General features: G+C 56.6%; 1 protein-coding gene across 3 annotated transcripts in view; it reads right to left on the minus strand.

Moving 5' to 3' along the window:
* LOC138806569 (rabphilin-3A) overlaps window positions 1-18,659 on the minus strand; it is a 67,419-nt gene extending 48,760 nt beyond the window's left edge. Inside the window, exons 1-3 of one of the 3 annotated variants that reach the window (XM_069991992.1) lie at window positions 18,568-18,659; window positions 4,803-5,115; window positions 4,534-4,662 (exon numbers count right to left, since the gene is read on the minus strand). The gene's annotated coding sequence lies outside the window, so the exon portion shown is untranslated. Of the gene's footprint in view, window positions 1-4,533; window positions 4,663-4,802; window positions 5,154-18,567 lie in introns of those variants that run through there. The other 2 variants (XM_069991993.1, XM_069991991.1) reach the window with 2 other exon arrangements.
* Between the last annotated feature and the right edge of the window lie 375 nt (window positions 18,660-19,034).

The following is a 19,034-nucleotide window of genomic DNA, read 5'->3' on the forward strand; positions in this document are numbered from 1 at the left end:
GGGGCACCGGGGATCTTATCAGAAAGCCCAAGGCCCAGTAGCAGCTCATGCCTGTAATCCTAGCTACTCAGGAGGCTGAGATCTGAGGATCACGGTTCAAAGCCAGTCCAGACAGGGAAGTCCGTGAGCCTCTTATCTCCAATCCACCACCAGAAAACAGGAAGTGGCGCTGTGGCTCAAGTGGTAGAGCGCTCGCCTTGGGCAGAAGAGCTCAGGGACAGCGCCCAGACCCAGCGTTCAAGCCCGATGACCACCACCAACAAAAAAAGCCCAAGGCTCCCAACGCACTTAGAACTATGAGAAGTCACTCCTGGAAAAAAATGTTTTGTATTCTCAAAAATGCCATTCAGGGCTCTGTGCCCTGAATTCTAGGACCAAGAACTGCCTTCTAGCATGTTCCCTGGCAATTTTGAGAAGCAGAGAATGACAAGAACCATCTGACCCAGACTAAGCAGGTCCCGGGGGTACAGGGGGTTCACCCCACAGACCCTGGGGGTGCCAGCAGCCCTGATGCCTTCCCTCTGCAGAAGGCAGCTCGGGACTCCAAACAGCGGCTCTGCGCCTTCTCACTAGAGTGTGAATGACGAAGGCTGGCCATGCCACGCCATCCCAAAGCTTCACACTTCGGCCCAGAGCAAGGCCTTAAGACAAAGAAGGACACTTCAGTGCCAGAGTTTCAGTGCGTGTTTGAGACAGGCCTGTAAGCCTGCTGAGCCCCTCCCCGCAATCATATTGCATCTGCAGCCACCTGCTTTAGCCCTGACCCAAAGGGGCCCTGCCCTTGTCACGCTGATTTCTCCTGTCCGTTGTGGTGCCAGGGGAGCGGCGGGTGCTCGGGAAGTGCGCAGCACGCGCTCCAGAGCCGCCGGTGCTCTCGCACTGCAAGCCCCCCCAGACCCCGTTCTGGGGACTCATCCTAATCCACGGGCGCGCAGTGAGCACCTACTGCATGCGTGCAGCTGGACCGGGAGCCTTTCCTCAGAGGGACCCGTGCATGAGCCAGTCCATTAAGACTTTGCCACTGGTGGTTCATTTAGCAAGTCAGCATGGAATATCTGCTAGGGGCCGGCCCTGACCCCCCCCCCCACACACACACCGGAGGGGACACAGGTGCGGCCTTGAGTACGGCACGGTGCAGCCCCCGGGACCCCTAAATGGACGGCTCCAGCAGGAAAGCCCTCCGGGGCCTCCTGGAGGAACCCCACGCTCTGAACACCGAGGGGGGGGGGATGAGTCAGCAGAGGCCCGGGGACTTGTAGGAAGAGCAGCAGGCGGCTCTTCTCCTCGTGGATCCGTGGATCCGGTCCGGGGCCTGCCCACCCCTCCCGGGGCTGCCCTGCCGCCCTCTCAGAGCCTCCCGAGCCCCGGGGGGAGGGGCCACCATGCCCATTTCACAGATGGGGAAGCCGAGGGGCAGCCACTGCGGAAGGACCTCGGCTGGGCCAGTCCCGAGTCCCTCCTTCCCTCCCGGGGTCTCAGAGCCGCACAGCCAGCCCAGGGGTGGTTACACTCTAACCAGCATGGGGGGGGGGGGCTTTCATGGGTGGCTCATTCCTCGCCAGCCTCCATACCCAGCACTTTGCCCACAGCAGCTCTGATCTGCACCCGAGGCCATCACGGCTCCATGCTGCAGATGGGGAGACCGAGGCCTGCGGACGCGAAGTGGCGCAACTAGAAAGTGCTAGACGCAGGAGCTGAGCTCGTGAGATGTTTCCACGGGGCTGTTCTCAACCATTCCCCCACGCCACCTGACCACACATACTGGAAGAAACTCAGAGGCTCAGAGATGTCAAGGGCTTTGCCTGAAGTCGCACAGCAAGGAAGCACTAAAGTCAGAATTGAGACCCACGTGTGGCTGCTCGCTCCCGGGGTCCCACTCTGCAGCCCCTGGAGGAGCAGCAGGAGGCACCCGGGTGGGGACGGGATGGAAGTTTCTGCAGCGCCCTCCCCCTCCTCCCTGCCCCACGCACCCCGGCTGCATCATTTAGATTCGCCGGCTCCAGCCCACCACTCCTGGGTCCCGGGTTTATTTTTATCTCGGGTTCAGCCACAGCTCTTCACAGAAATAAACCATGCAGCCTTCTCGTCAGCTCCCAACATGCCTGCATCTCTGGCCAGCTCCCAGTCCGCGAGGACACAGAGCAGAAGCTGGGCCCCCTGTGCGGTGGGTTGGTTGGTTTGTTTTTTAAATAGAAAGCGCAAACTCTCTCTGAGCTGCACAGAGAGGAAAGGGTTAAGTAGAGAGATTGTCCCATCTTATAGAGACTCCCCCCCCCAAGGCTGACCACCCCAAACAAGTGGAAGGGGATCTTCAGACCACCAGGGAACGTGGACTCCGTTCCAGCACCCCCTGTCCCGGGCTGCGGGGGTGATGCCTGGGGTCCTGCCTGCACCCCAGGCCGGGGCAGCAGCACAAGTGGGGCTTGGGGGGTACAGGAGCGAGGGGATGACACCCCTGTCTCCACGCTGTACACTGCTGTGCCATCCCTTACTGTGCAATCTTGGGTAAGTGGCTTTCCCTCTCTGACAGAAGTTAGAGCAACACAGTGCTGACCCTTCCCAGAAGTGCATGAACACACACACACACACACACACACACACACACACACACACACACACACACACACACAGAGTCCTGGGGTCTCTGGAAGGGTCACTTAGATCAACTGCCTCATTGCAGATGGGAAAACTGAGGCCCGGAATGATCAGGCAAAGCTGGGACTCGGATCTCCTGGTCCACGTCCAGGTAGGGCTCTTTCCAGAAGGCTCCGTCTCCCCCTCCCTGGTGCACCACAATGCAGCACTTGGGCTGGAGAGGAGGGAGGAGGGAGGAAGGAAGAGGGAGGAGGGAGAGAGGCGCCTGGCTCTCGGCTCCCCTAGGAAGGGAGGGCCGCTCAGAGCTGCCCGGGGCCCTCCCATCTGGACGGTGCAGTCCTGGCCTTTTCAGCTGGTCTAGCACGCAGTGCCTGGGACTATTTCCTACCTGCCAGCCATGCTACCCAGACGTCCCTGTGGCTCCCTTCATTGCCCCTCAGGTCCCAAACACCCCCACCCTGTCCACAAGTTAGCAGGGAGCCCCAAAGGTCTCCCCTGTGCCCCTGCTGCAGGGTCAAAATCTAACCCTTCTGGTGTCACTCTGGTCAGATCTGTGGCTCATTACTTCTACCAAATTTCTTCCTACCACACCTTTCCCAGCCCAGGATCCCTGGGAAGAAACTGAGGCAGCTTCGCCCTCAAGGTCATGTAGCAAGAGGAGCCAGGATAAGGGCCGGGGGGGGGGTGGAGCAGGTCACTGGCACTAAGCACCAGGCAAGGCTGGCTGCGGGCATCTGTGTCCTGTGCCCCGGGACCCGCGTGTCTCTGGACGTGGGGTCGGGGCGGGGGCCTCGGGACGCCACCTGTATTCCAGGCTTTGCAGTCCCTGGAGCTGAGGTTCCATTCCTTCTGCCTCTCTGTGCAGGTGCCAACAGAAGCCATGACTGGGGGGCTCCAGTGCCCCCTGTGATAATAGCAGGAATGCTAAAAGAAAAATAACAAATAAAGCCATTTCTACCCAGAGAGGCGGCTGCGATGAAAGCAAGCAAAGGCGTTTTCAACTGGAATGGAGCTTGGAGGTGGTCATACAGGACCACGGTCTCCTGTTCACTAACAGGTTGGAGCCTGCTTATCCCATGCAGAGCTCAGGAAAAGAAAACTATGTGGGGTACAGTGAGCCGGATGCGGAGCCGGGGCTGCGGGCTGAAATGCTTCTTCGAAATCGGAACAGGCCACGTCCCCCCTCCGCAGGTGCCCGTGAGGCGGGCGGCCAGGCCGGAGTCCATGGGGGGCCGGAGCACGAAGCGTCCTGCGCCCCATTGCTCATGACAGGTGATTCCACCTGTGCAAAGCCAAGCGCGTGGCCCCGGTGGGCAGCTGCTGCCCCCTCTGGCCATTCATTCCACGCAACACACAGCCCCCCCGCCCCCCGCTTCGTGGCCCCTGAGTCCCTCATCACAGACAAACTACAACCACCCACCTTGCAGACCCCACCGCAGTCAGACCTCTGAGCTGTCCCTGGAAAGGGGGTACAAGCTCAGACAGGTCCCAACCAGCCCCGGCCAGTATCTCAGGCCAGGGTTAATCTTGCTTGTCTTTCAGGTGATGCTCGCTCTCGGGTGCTCACCCACAGCCCCGCCAGGCCAGGCTGGCAGCCCCACAAGGGGTTAAATCACTCCGAAGACGGCCAGTTAACTCTCAGCACCTCTGCTGCAGGATGAGGGCACATTAGGCAGAAGTCGCTGTTTCGATCGATCGCATCACCCCGAAAGCCTGAGCACATTCCCTCCCCCTCCCTCCCCGGGCACCCAGCCGGAGGAATCTCATCTAGCTTCGGGGTGCCGCTTTGGTGACAGAACGCTGCAGACGGTGGGGAAATAATGAATCCTTCTGCACAGCGCTCACCCCCAGCCCCCGGATCCCGTTCCTCACCAGCCCGTGTCCACACGGACACCCGGAGCCCCCGTCCATCTGCAGGACCCGGGAGACAGGACTTACCGCAGCGCTGGAGGATTGCGGGAGACTCAGGGAGCCCAACGCCGGCCAGCGCCCCCCTTCCCCGCCTCGGCCGCCCGGTGGGGAGACGCGAAGTTCCCGTGACTTGGTTGGAAAGCTTGGTGGAGGTGCCTGGAAGAAAATTGTTCATTTGACTCTGCTCCTCATCCCCAAATAAAATCTCAAGGCATCAGTGCGTGCGCACACACACACACACACACACACACACACACACACACACACACACACACACACACACACAGAGTAACTACCTCAGAGCATGCAGTACCGTCAGCTCAGTGGACAGACTGTCTTCCACATGAAGGCTTTTGCTCTTTGACTCTCTGTTTCTCTTTGTCTGTCTGTCTCTGTATCTGTCTCTCTCTCCCTCTCTCTGTCTCCCTCTCTGTCCCTCACTCCGCTCTCGCTCTGCTCTCTCCCGTCAGCGTAGGCAACTCCAAGCAGCAGACGAGTCGACCGCTTCCCCAGTGTGCGGTTGGGCTGTCGCCACTACTGCAAAGCGCTGTGCGATCCAGGGAGGGGCCGCGGCTCCCGCCTCTCACCCGTGATTTATATTTGCAGTGCCTGGAGGAAGAGAGGTGGGAGGCCGGCAGGGGAGAGGCTGAGCGCCCCGAGAGCCGGATGGCCATCGCGATTGGCGGTCAGCACCGCGGACAGCGCCACGGCATGGGAGGAGGGGCGGGGCCGGAGGCGAGCCCGGGAGGGGAGGCAGAGAAGTTAAGTTATTGGACGGTGAGGAAAGAGAAGGGGAGAGGCCCAAAGGATGGAGGCTGGGACGGCGTGGCCTCACACAGCCAAAGCCACCGTCAGCTCTGCCACACACACCTGCTCTGACACCGTCCCCACGGGAGCAGAGAGCCACGGCTTCGTGGTGCCCACTGCCCCTCTGCCCCTCTACCCCCTGCCCCTCTACCCCCTGCCCCTCTGCCCCTCTGCCCCCTGCCCCTCTACCCCCTGCCCCTCTGCCCCTCTGCCCCCTGCCCCTCTACCCCCTGCCCCTCTGCCCCTCTACCCCCTGCCCCTCTGCCCCTCTACCCCCTGCCCCTCTACCCCCTGCCCCTCTGCCCCTCTGCCCCCTGCCCCTCTGCCCCTTGCCCCTCTGCCCCTTGCCCCTCTGCCCCTCTGCCCCTTGCCCCTCTGCCCCTTGCCCCTCTGCCCACTGTCCCCTCTGCCCCTCTACCCCCTGCCCCTCTGCCCCCTGCCCCTCTGCCCACTGTCCCCTGCCCCTCTGCCCCTCTGCCCCTCTGCCCCTCTGCCCCCTGCCCCTCTGCCCCCTGCCCCTCTGCCCCCCTGCCCCTCTGCCCCCTGCCCCTCTGCCCCTCTGCCCCCTGCCCCTCTGCCCCCTGCCCCTCTGCCCCTTGCCCCTCTGCCCCTCTGCCCCTTGCCCCTCTGCCCCTTGCCCCTCTGCCCACTGCCCCTCTGCCCCTCTGCCCACTGCCCCTCTGCCTCTCTGCTCGGGACAGTTCAGTCCGAGTGTAAGAGTTCCCCCCACCCCCACGGCTCCTCTGCCCCCCCCACTACTTTCTGAGTTTAGCCCAGCCTGCCCAGCTTCACCCACACTGCTGTAGATTTCTGATGGGCAGCCTCAGGCCCCGTGGAACTTGGGGTGCAGCAATTGGGGTGGGCTGTGGGACAGGATGGCTTTGTTCAGTAATCACCTAACAGGTTCTCGGGCGGCAGGTTCAGATCCCACATGAGCTGGGAAAAGCCACGCCTCCAAGTCCAACCCGTAAGCAGTGGGCCTGCCTGCCTTGCTTTCCCAAGCCTGGGAGAAAGGGGGCTCAGAGGCCCGTGGGGCTCCTGCGACCCGCAATCCAGCGCATCTTGGCAGAGAGGTAAAGAAATGGACTGACAGCCGACCATGACGGCGGGCAAGGCCCTCAGCATGTGCCTTGCGTGGGAGAATTTGGGGAATTCTAAATTAGGCAACAGAGCCTCAGCCATCCCCAGACACCAGGCTGGCATCGAACAGTCACAGAATAGAAGTGGGGAAACGCAGAGGAGTGGGACCCCTGGGTTCCCGTGGGATGGAGCGTTCCGGATCTCCAGGGCCTCCCTCAGGCTGGAGAAAGGAATCCTGTCTGCTCAGAACTTCTCTACAGAGTCACGCTCTACCCGGAACTACGGCCAGTCCCACGTGAGTCCCTGTGCTGAGTTCTCCCCTGAAGAATCCGGACTCAGCCAGGCCCCGGTGGCTCAGGCCTGTCATCCTAGCTACTCAGGAGACTGAGATCTGAGGATCTCAGTTCAAAGCCAGCCTGGGTGCTTTGGCTCAAGTGGTAGAGCACTAGCCTTGAGCTGAAGAGCTGAAGACTCAGGGACAGTGCCCAGGCCCAGAGTTCAAGCCCCATGACCGACAGAGAGACAGACAGACAGACAGACAGACACACACACACACACACACACACACACACACACACATGAATCAGGATTACTTATGTGGGGACAGGAGGGACTGGGAGGGAGTGAGGGAAGGGGTGACATTGTCCAACAAGAAATACTCTCTTTACCTGACTTATGTAACAGTAACCCGTCTGCATATCACCTTTATAATAACAATTTTTAAAAACACATACACTTGGGTGACCAAAAAAAAAAAAAAAAAAAAGAACTGGGATTTGAAAAGTCAGAATAGAATCCTCGAGACCAGCCAGGCGCTGGTGGCTCACGCCTGTAATCCTAGCTACTCAGGAGGCTGAGATCTGAGGATCATGGTTCAAAGCCAACCTGGGCAGGAGAGACCGTGAGACTCCTATCTCCAATAAACCACCAGAAACCCGGAAGTGGCGCTGTAGCTCAAGTGGTAGAGCGCTCGCCTTGAGCTGAAGAGCTGAGGGTCAGCGCCCAGGCCCAGAGTTCAAGCCCCACGGCCGACCAAAAAAAAAAAAAAAGAATCCTTGAGACCATCTGAGGTTGATGATGATGACAGTGGTGGTGACGGTGATTATGGTGGTAGCGGCTGAGGGCCTACTCTGTGCCAGACATTCTTTGTGTCCCCATTTTACAGATGAGGAACCCGAGGCTCCAGGGGTGAAGTTTCTTGTTCAAGTCCACACAGGACGTGACGTCACAGGAATCCAAGCCACGTGTGTGATTTCCCCACCCATCAGGACGCCCGTCCCTCAGAGTTGCGCTGTAATGTGTTCTTCAGGGTTTTGTTTTGACAGGAGCTCATGGACCATTTTCCGGGGAGAATCTGCGACATGAACCCGGCCCCACCATCTTCATCGATGCAGACGCAGAGGCTCTGGAGGCCCAGAGCTTGGGAAATTTTGGGATTTTTGGGTGCAGAAGGTGACTTCCAGACACCAACCCTCCTCTCCCCGAGAAGCATCAGGCTACACAGAGCCTGCACAGAACATTTGGTCTCATCAGGAAGAACCCCAAACGGCAGCCCCTCCCGAAAGCCTCAGCACCCACCTTGTGCCCAGCACAGGGCCTGGGGCTTCCGCCCTGTCTCCAGTCTTCCTGGCTATGCAAGGCGGGTGCGGCGTGGGGCAGAGAGGACTGAGGTTCAGAGACTGGAGGTGAAGCCCTGGGATCACACAGCCGAGGAGCAGAGGCAGGGATGGAAGTCTCGTCCTGCCTCCCGCTCCAACGCCTCCGGGTTTTACTCCCCTGTTCTCAGACCAGGCCCCTGAGAGGCCCCTGAGCAAGTGGAAGTGGGGTGGGAGAGATGCTGAGTTGACTCCCCCCAGCACCCGAGCCTGTTCTCAACCAGAACCAAAAGCTCTCTGCTGCTTTGCACACCAGGCATCTGTCCAAGCCTTTATGGAAACAAAGGGCTACGTGGCCTGGCTACACCGGCGTGCAGCCCCCCGCCAGGAGCGGCCCTCTGGAATGGGCTCTGCTTCCTCAGGGCCCCAGGCCCCACGCCCACCCCCTCTCCAGCCCTGTGTCTGCGTGGAGAGGCTCTGCGGTGGGAGACGCCCTCAAATCAGACTCCTGCGGCCTCTGTGCGCCACCCCGAGACCCACGGCACCACTGGAACTCCGCAGACAGATTCCTCCAGGCCGGGTCTCAGAGCATGGCCGTGCCCCGGTTCTGTGGCACGGTCCCCCCTGCCGCTGGGCGCATGGGCCACGGGGATGCCGGGATGGGTGGAGAACCGCTGCCCGCCACACCTCGCGTGCCCTCCTCCCCACCACCGCACCAGGAGAGAGGGCCCCCGCGGCCTTATTTCCATCCTACAAGTGATAGAACCGAGACCCCGGGGCGCCTAGGGCGAGCAGCCTGGGGGCCCCATGCCTCTTGTGGGGGGGGACAGATGTGTGTAATTAGGCCCTCCTAGAGGCCTCCTAGAGCCCTCCCTCTGGGGTGTCAAGTTGGGTGAAGCGTGGTTTGGCCATCTTAGAGGTGAGGGAATGAGACCAGAGGGGTCAGGTGACTTGCCCAAGGTAACACAGGAAGTGGGGGGGGTATGAATCCGGTTTATCTCGGAGCCTATTGCTCTTCTGTCTTCCAAGATGGGGGGGGGGGTGGTTCTGAGCAGGCCCAGAAGCAGAAATGTCCCTGTCACACTTGGCAAATGCATGAGGCTGAATAATGGCTCCACATCCGGGCACCCCAGAGGGGTTGACCGGTCACCCTAGTGCGGGCAGACGCACGCAAGGCCCCCGAGGAGGAGGGTGACGCGGGCTTGGCTGGGTGGCCCCGTCTGGCTGGCTCTTAGAAGAGGGTAGAGGGGAGCAGGAGTCAGAGGGCGGGGTGATGATGGAAGTGGGGGGGAGGGAGGGGGAGGGGAGAGGAGGGGGCGCATGCGGCCTCTGGGCCTGGCTCCGGGCAGGCCGGCCGCTCTCCACAGCCCCTGCCGACGCGCTCAGTGCAGATGCACACGGAGCGGTGAGCTGGGGAGTATGAAATGCAGACAGGACGCATCCACGGGCAACGAACGCCGCGGGGGACCCGGGGGCCACCCGAGGAGGCCAGACGCAAGAGAAGACGCACGCTCCCAGCTCGGGCACCACCGCCCGGCTGCGCTGCCACCCTGGGCTACTGTCCGCCCCCAGCCTCCAGGGATTCACTGTCACCAGGAACAGGAGGCCCCACACTAAACTCCTTCCCCCGCCTTACAGATGATGTTGGACAAGTTGCTTCCCCTCTCCGAGCCTTACTAACACCATCTGTAAGGCGGGGGAAGGAGTTCGGCGGTAACACACCTGCAGCGTTAGTTATGGGGAGAGCAGCCAGGTTGATCAAGGGCTTGTGTCATAGTTCGGCGCCCAGTACAGGAATCTGCGTTACTGTTAGATTTCTATTGCTACTTTGTCAGGGAGACCCCAGCTCTGCCAGGCCGCGAGCCAAGGGAGAGATCAAAAACGGACTGGCAAGAGCTGGTAGAGACCGAATGAGGTTACGTCCACAGAGACCAGGAAGTGGGCAGGGCTGGGCCGAGTCACAAGGCCTTCCCCCCCCCCCCCCCCCCCCCCCGCCTCAGTACCGGCTCCAACATCTGGGAACATCTCCCTCCAGGGAAGTTCCTCTACATGGCTACATCGCGATTACGTAACCCTAACCTGACATGACAGATCCTCAGCCGGCCAGGGGAAGGAGGGGCAGCCCTCAGCACTTGGCCGTGCAGGGACCATCTTTCAGGTAGCTAGTGGGCAGAAATCAAGGTAAACAGGGGCAGCCTCTCGGAAGGGCGAGCTAGCTCTGTGCTCCGAGCGTGGCAAACGCACACCCACACGCGTATGCACAAGAGGCTTACCACCGGGACACACTGAAAGCCACCCACAGGTCCACTCGTGCAAGGTCATTTGAAGTGGTGGTATCTGTGGCTCATGGCCCACTAGAGGACTTGAAACAACTCCCATATTACAAAGAAAATTACAGACTATAGCCAGGTAGGGTGGCACCTGCCTGTAATCCCAGAACTAGGAGGCTGAGGCAGGGAGACCAAGAGTTCGAGACCAGACCAGACTGAGCTACAGAGCAAGACCCTGTGGAATAGCCCAGCACCGAAGCCCATGCCAGAGGGAGAGAGATGCAAGCTTCTGACTCCAGTGGCCATGATTAGAGCACCTGAATGAATCCAGCCCGGCCTGAATCCCCTGCACTCTTCTATGACCTGAGACATTGCTCGCTCATCGCCTCCCCTCTTCGGCCTGTGTGGAGTTGCGTCTATTTCCTGGCATGAGCTCTGGCTTCTGGGAGAGAAAGCACAAAGTGAAACAAACGTCAGGGCGGGAGCAACGAGTTCTCTTCGCTCTGCTCTTAGTGATCTGCTTTCGGGGTGTCACCGGGAACAGAGAGGCAAGAAGCCACAAGCGAAGCGGCAGCCGCTCCGGCTCCCGTCTGCTGTGTAAAGGAGGCTTCTCTGCAATTAGAATTTCCAAATATAATTTCCTCTCACTTGATAGCGCCTGGTACCTAGACAGCTTCTTCTAAAAATAGGAGGAGTGAAAATCTGTCTGTTTTCTCATGAATCACTAAGACGCTTCATCTCCGGCTCTTCTCGTTTTTGGGGGGGGGGGTGGCGCTCAGAGGAAGGTGTTTCCCCTACTTCAAAAAAAGAAAAAAGAAAAAGCTTCTTCGGGATTTCGGCCAACACATTTGTTCTACTCTTCACCCGAAATGTGGATTCTTGGTGCGAATGTCGGTGTCTTCCTCAGGAAAGGGGCGCTGACGTCAGACCTGGGACAGCAACTCCACTTGAGGGTTTTCCTGCGTGGAAAAGAGCCGCGTGGAGCCGGGCGCTGGCGCCTCACACGTCTCTCATCCTAGCTACTCAGGAGGCTGAGATCTAAGGATCGCGGTTCAAAGCCAGCCCAGGCAGGAAAGTCCGTGAGACTCTTATCTCCAATGAACCACCAAAGGAAGTGGTAGAGCGCTAGCCTTAGCACAGAGAAGCTCAGGGACGGCCCCCAGGCCCTGAGTTCAAACCCCATAATAAACCAAAAAGAAGAAAAAGAGAAGAGGAGCTTGGTAACGCAGTGATTCTTGGCTTGGAATAAACAAAAGCCCGGCACGGCCAGGGCTGGACACGGACCTTTTCTCCCAGCTTAGCATAGAGAACTTGTGGTGCTGGAGCCAAGTGGACAGAGACTTAGCAGCCTGTCTACACTCCCACCCCAGGCCCCATCCCTCTCTTCTAGAAGTAAAAAGAAATGAAAGGTTCACAGTCAGCCGCCTGTATCTGTTGGTCATGGCCGATCACCCCCTTCCTTGGGTCGGCAGCGGAGTGAAGGCTGGGTTGCATGGCCTCTATTTCAGATGGACCTCCATCCTGCTCAGAGCTTTGATGGCAAAGCCAAAGGCCGCCTTCGTGGTCTTTAAATAGATCTCTGCCCTGACAGCTAACGGCCCACAACGCTAACACACAGTGGCATCTGAGTTTGAAAACATCAAGGAAGTTTTTCCTCCACTGACCTGCTGCTCTCTGCAGAAGGCGGGCAGTCAGGAGCAAGGGCAGCGGACAGGGATCTGAGCCCCCACACCCCCTGAGCGGATGCCCGGGCATGAGGCCGGCTGGGAGGAACCCCCACTGCCACCGCCACCCCCCGGCAGTGTGGCTTGGCATTGCCACCTGGTCTCGCAGCCATGCCCATCAAAGGACAGGCAAACCAGGTTCGGCTTCTGCAGAGACGCCATGCAGCACTCCCCCTCCTCCTCCCCCTCCTCCTCCCCCCCATCCTCTTCCCCCTTTTCCTCCCCTCCTCCTCCTCTTCTTCCTCCTCTCCCTTTCCCTTCTCCTCTTCCCTCTTTTCCCCTTCCTTCCTTCCTTCCCTCCTTCCTTTTCTCCCTCTCTCTCCTTTTCTCCTCCTTCTCCTCTCTCCTTTTTCCTCTCAGACTCTAAACAGCACCAACTTCCTTTTGTTTGTTTTTGAAACAAGTTCTCACTACCTAGCTCAGACTAGTCTTGATCTCCTGATCCTCCTGCGGCAGCTTTCAGAGTGCTAGGGTCACAGGTGGCCACCACACCCTCGTTATACTGTGTGCTTTGAAATGCCTTCGCAGTCTTCACGGGTTTCCACCCTGCAAGGAACGGGGAGGTGGTGGAGTACGGCATGGGGTGATGGCAGTGGAGCTGGGCATGAGGCCGAGAGCTGTGGAGGGCCACAAGCCAAGGGAGAAGCTCCAGGGGCCACGCCTGCCTCGGGCTCTCAGCCCAGCCCTCTCAGCCATGACCAGGATTTTAGTGGCTAGCTAGAATGGTCTCTTCTCCCAAATCACGTATTAAAGCAATGAGCCAGGCACGAGTGGCTCACCCTGTCATTGTAGCTACTCAGGAGGCTGAGATCTAAGGATCTGGTTCAAAGCCAGCCCTGGCAGGAAAGTCCATGAGACTCTTATCTCCAATAAATCACCAGAAAACCGGAAGTGGTGCTGTGGCTCAAGTGGTAGAGCACTTGCCTTGAGCTGAAGAGCTGAGGGAGAGCGCCCAGGCCCGGAGTTCAAGACCCATGACCACCACCACCAACAACAACAACAACAAAAATTAATCATACTAGCTCATGATCCTCACAAGTTCCCAGTGACCATCTGAGAACATATTTCTGATGCCAATTTCTCTGCTCCCTGTTAAAAACTTTTAATCCAGCTAGGTGTGGTGACTCACACCTATAATCCTAGCTACTCAGGAGCAGAGATTAGGAGGATCCTGATTTGAGAGCAGAGGGGGCAAAAGCTTTGTAAGAACCCATCTCAAGCAATAAAGAAGTTGGGTGTGGTGGTGTGTGCCTACCATCTCTGCTATGGGGGGGGAGGGGAGAATGAATGTTGTTGAAGCATAGATAGGAGGATCAAAGTCCAGGTTTCCCTAAGTATAAATGGAAGACTTTATCCAAAGACGTAACTATCCAAAAGCCAAAAGAACTAGGGGGCATGGTTCAAGCATTAGAGTGCCTGCCTAGAAGGTATGAACCCCTGAGTTCAAATATCGTATCAGTACTGACCAAAAAAAAAAAAAAAAAAAGAATTCAGTATATCAATCCACTGGACTATGGATCTGCTTTTTCCTTTCTTTTCTTTTTTTTTTTTTTTTATACTCTGCCAACCTTCTGGTGCCTTCCACAGCCTCAGGGCGTGGGGTTATACGAGTGGCTTTGTTTAAGTGGTTTTCCTCAGCCCCAGCCGCTGCCCCCCTCCCTCCAAGGCCCAGTGAGACACAGCGATGAGGCCAGGGCCCCCAGGAAAGGCCGGTGAGCGGGCGTGCTAAATATAAACATCAACTTAAAAAAATTATAAAAACCAACCACCCCCGCTCGCAAAGAGCTTTCATGTCGCTCTCCGGGGATTAAGACATTGGAAAGTCGGAAAGTCATTTAATCTCTGCATTCAAATAGATTCCGTCAGCCTGGAAATGGGTTTTGTTCTTTTTTTTTTTTTTTTTTTAAGAAGAAGAAGATGACAGAGCTGCAAAGTGAGGAAAAACAAACAACCAACAAAACCAAACAGATGTGGACTACGCCATCGCAGACTCCAAGCTGGGGTCAGATCTCCTGACAGGGGCGAAGATGAGAAGGGTTTTTGTTTGTATCACCAAAGCAAACCCAGAATCCCAACATTTTCCTTCTTTTTCTGTCCCTTAAAACAACATCCCAGAGAATGATGTCCAAAACCACTTCTGGGTCACCCACCAGCCCCTGCGGCTGGCCGGACCCGGCCCAGTGGGTTTCCGTCTCTCTGATGAACCCCGGAGGTTTATTGGGCCTGTCGTTCTAGTATGGCAGGGAACTCTGGAGCGGAGCTGTGAGGCCTGGAAAGAGTGAAGAGACTGAAGGCCATCTCAACAGCACTTGGAAGGCTGAGGGCTGGGGGTCTGGAAAGATCAAGGCAAGACAGACAGAGGTCCGAGTTTCTAGCCTACGTGTGAGCCGTTTGGGCACCCAACGTTTAAGACCTTGGAGACAAGGTGGAAGTCTACGTTGAGGCTGGAGTGTTTCCTGCTTCCCTCCACTTCCTAGGACAAGGGGTCAGTTAACCCTTGCATGCAAACTGCGTCTCACGCAAAGACAGATGGATACTCTAGTTCTCTGTGGTCACCTCCCTTGTACTGAGCTAAATAAAAAAGCTTGTAACGGGGACTCGGGGTTCAAAAGCCCAAGCGCTGGACCCCTGGTGACCCCTTTCCTATCCTTTCTCGCCTTTCTCAGTACCTTGTTATTGTGCTGGTCCTGGTTGCAGACAATGACGTAGAATCGACTCCCCTCCTCCCCCGCCCCTGCCCCGCCCCTGTCCTCTCTCCATCCCATTCCACTCCGGGAGGACCTCACGTCCATCTGTGGTAGAATTGCCACCCCAGAACACCTGACAACAACAAGCAACCAGTGAAAGAATTCAAATCACAAGATTTTCCACGCCACCGAATGAAAGGCGGAACTGTGTTCCAGTCTACGTTCTCTGTCAGGTTCTTTTCTTTGAATTGAGACAGGACTCAGCCTGTGTGGGACTCCCATGACATCCATCGGATCCTGGATGTGGTAGTAAGTTGGACTTGTTTAAATGTCTTTGCTTTCAGAAGAACACATCTGTAATTTGGGCCATATGGGAGGCTGCGGTAGGAGGACCACTGAGGCCCAGCCTAGGTGATATGATGTCCACAGCTGGCACCAGTGGCTCACGCCTGCCCGGGCAGGAAAGTCCGTGAGACTCTCATCTCCAATACACCACTAGAAAACCAGACGTGGCGCTGTGGCTCAAGTAGTATAGTGCTTGCTTTGAGCTGAAGGGCTCAGGGACAGTGCCCAGGCCCAGAGTTCAAGCCCCACAACTGACAAAAAAAAAAAAAAAAATTATGCCCATGTGAATGGAAAAATAAGGAAAGTATCAAGAGCTTGGGGTGTGGCTCAAATGGAAGAGAGCCTACCGAGCAAACGCAAGGCCCTGAGTTCAAACTTCAGTACTGCCAAAATATATACATATAATAATAAATAGAAATATCTAAAGTATACAGGATACCTGAGAGACACAGAGGGGCAATGGGGATGTTAAAAATGTATTCCTGTATCACTTGTGCAATTAAAAACTATTTCATAATAAATCTCTCCCCAGGCTGGGCGCCAGTGGCTCACACCTGTCAGGAGGCCGAGATCTGAGGATCGCGGTTCAAAGCCAGCCCAGCGGGAAAGTCCATGAGACTCTTATCTCCAATGAACCACCACAAAACTGGAAGTGGCGCCGTGGCTCAAGTGTTAGAGCACTAGCCCTGAGCTGAAGAGCTGAGGGACAGTGCCCAGGCCCAGAGTTCAAGCCCCACACTGATTTTTTTTTTTTAATCAATCAATCTGTCCTAGAAAGATTCAGAAAGAATAACCTGACTAAAGGTCATTTGTGGGAAATACACATTCACAAAACAATGCTATATACATGGTTCATGATCCCCAAGTCTCTTTCTGCTCCTCCTTTGTTCCCCACCTTAATTTTGAAGCCAGCAGCAGTCTGCACGTCTCCCAACACCAGCGGGGGAGATAATGGTTTTGCAAACTAAACGTAACGTGGTTAGATCTCAACAAGGTTAGCAAAGACAATTAATTTCAAAGCCATCCAACTGACAGCAATGCACAAATTAGCTTTTGCATCAGCTTTGGCAAACTAATTTCATTACCATGAAGAATCCAGTAGGGGTTCTGGTATCTTTAAAAAAAAAAAAAGAGGGTTCACTTCAAAGTGAGATGAAAAGAATTTTCTAGAACAAGTCTCTAATTATACTACAAGGATGATGTTTGTCTCTAAAACTATCGTCCTATGGGGATAAGCCAGAAGGAAGACAGAATCTCAAAGAAGTGTCAGGTTAAAAAAAAATGCTACAAGAGGTACCCATGAGAAGCAGATAATAAGATTGAAAGTCTTAGAAAGTTTCTTGTAAGTTATCATAAGAGTTAGCATTTATTCATTCAAATGTACTGTGGCAGCTACTGACTGGACCCCAGGGATGAGACACAGCACCTTCCTTCTCTCACATAGCAGATGCCAGCCTGGAGCTGATAACACAGACAAATTACTTAAAATGACCTGGGCAGGTAGGTAGGGAGTGAGGGCAGGTGAAAGGTTTCTATTTTAAATGCAGTGAGTGCCCAGAGAAGGAATCTCCAAGAAAGCAGCATTTGAGCCAGCGGCAGCTAAGGGGAAAAAAGGAACGGCAAGTGCAAAGGTCCTGAGGTAGAAATATAATGGGCACACATTTGAGCAGTAGAGAGAGACAATACAGCTTGAGCGAGGAGTAACAGAGAATCAAGGAGATTAAAGCGAGAAAGGAAGCCAGGAGCTAGACATGCCAAGCTGGGTAGGACTAAGCTTGGTAAGGACCTTGTCAAGAGATGAGAGCCATGAGAGAGTTCGGAGAACAGGACTGACAGCCCACTCTGACAGGGAGCAAGGGGAGAGGTGGGGAAATCAGCCAGGGGACACTGCCAGAATCCTGGGGAAAGATGGCTGGTTGTGAACCGGGGATTCAGGTCGTTTATTTCTGTTTTGTTCAACTGAGATATAATTCACATGGCATCACAGTCGCCGGTCGAGGCAAATCATTCTGTTGTGTCTAATACATTCACAAGCTGCTGTAACCATCCATCCTCTCATGAACATATCACAGTGGGGTGATTGTCTCCAGAGTGCCCCCTACAGGCCTCCACTGGGCACCACACCCCCAGCGTGGGCTCTTCCCTCCTGATCCTATTCCTCACCGTCCCTTCCTAGGAAATCCTTCCCACGCGTTGCAGAGCAGCTTGTGGGCGCTAACCTAAGACAGGAGATGAGCGGAACCGCTGCTGAGCGAGCACTTACTGTGTGCAAGGCAGTTGTAAGCGCACCACACACGCATGAGCTCAATGAGCCCCATAAGCACCCTGCAGAATGGGTGCTATTGTCGTGCATAGAGACCTGAGAAAATGAGGTGCACCACACCACACCCACGTGGAAGCGGGGCACCAGTCCAAGCTCGCACAGTGGGTTCAAGGCGTTGCTGAGATTTGAACCCAGGTAACTCGCTCTCAGGTCTTGCCTCTTCACTGCTGCCTGTGTAGATGGAGCCAGCTCCAAGTGGATTCATGCGGACGGCACAGCAGGATGCTTCCTCAGCGGATACTGCCCTTGCTGCAGGGGAACGTAATGGGAGGGGGGAGGTTCATGGCAGCTCAGAACCCAAAATTACAGCCGCCTTTCTTTCTTCTGAAAAGCTAAGATTTTGACATAAAAGAGTCGTCACACACACAGCATCACTTTCCTCTGGATATTGTTAGAATCCACATCTTTTTGTTCCCCCACAGACAAGCGCCTCTCTGGGCAGCTGGGACCAGGCTGACAAGCAGTAGGGCATTTGATGAATGGAGAATTTTGGTAAATACAGAGCCTTGGGGGGGGGGGGGGGGGAAAGGCGACTTCTCTCTAACCAGCTGCTGAAAAATTCCTCGAAGGGTAAACCAAAGTCTCTGTGAGGCTCAGACAATTGTGCAGATTGAGCCAGCACAAGCCAGGTAGTGGATGGTCTGGGGGGTTCCATCTCCCCCACTCCCCCTTAACAGGTTGGCATCCATCAGACACCAACAGGGAAAGCACACACCACTGGAAGTGTTCCAAACACACAAAAGTGAAAGCTGGAAATCGGTTCTGTGAGGGATGAGGTGGAAAAGGAGAAATAGGAGCCAAGAGGGAACGGTGAAGCCACTTACAGTAAAAAGCTACAATGTGTCCCCCCATGTGGCTGGGCAGACAGAGCCAGCATGACCAGAGCCAGGTCCACAGCCACCCGGCAGAGCTGGGCCTGAAGGGAGACGGGGGAAGGCCCACAGGTAGAAGGAGGCCAGGAAGGTAGAGAGAGGAGAAGCTGTCCGTCCCTCGTGCCTGCAGATCTCCGGCCGGGCCTCCCACTGGCCACGGAGCCTGGGCCGCGCAGCTCGAAGGCCGCACCCCTCTCCCCCTGCGTCCGCAGGCCGTGGGGGTCTGGGTCAAGCTCAGGACCACCGCCCTGGGGGCCCATCTCTGGCTCTCTGGCCGCCTCCCCGCGCACCCGCGAGGCGTCGGGGCCTGCACCCCTTCCTGGAGGCGGGACCCGACCCGGGGGCAGCGGGGGCTCACCTTGCCCCAGAGCCGGGGGGGGGGGTGTCTGTCGTTCTCATCTGCAGTTGCCACCCCTCCTCCCGGAACCACTTTACCCCACTCCCTCCATCCCCGTGGCTGCCCAGGCGATGGGCACGTGGCACGCTTCCGTCCAATCAGCCCGCTCTATCCTCCTGGCCACTGATTGGCCTGAGGAGAGGCACGGGAGTGGAAACGGTCCAATCAGCCAACCTCCTGCTTACCAATTGGACTGTGGAGGGGGGGGGCGTGTGACTGGAAACGGTCCAATCAGCCTGCTCCATCCTCCTGTCCATTGATTGGCCTGAGGAGAGGCACGTGGCTGGAAATGGCCCAATGAGAAGCAACCTCTGACTACCGCGCGGTACTAGCGTCCCCGGGATGGAGCGAGGCCTCCAGCCTGGGCGAGCGCACCCAGGGGCGGACACCCGGGGAGACGGTAAGAATCCAGCCATACCTGACGTCGA

The sequence above is a fragment of the Dipodomys merriami genome, unplaced genomic scaffold, assembly GCF_024711535.1.
Source record: "Dipodomys merriami isolate MVZ:Mamm:240054 unplaced genomic scaffold, mDipMer1.0.p SCAF_400, whole genome shotgun sequence".
Taxonomy (NCBI): domain Eukaryota; kingdom Metazoa; phylum Chordata; class Mammalia; order Rodentia; family Heteromyidae; genus Dipodomys; species Dipodomys merriami.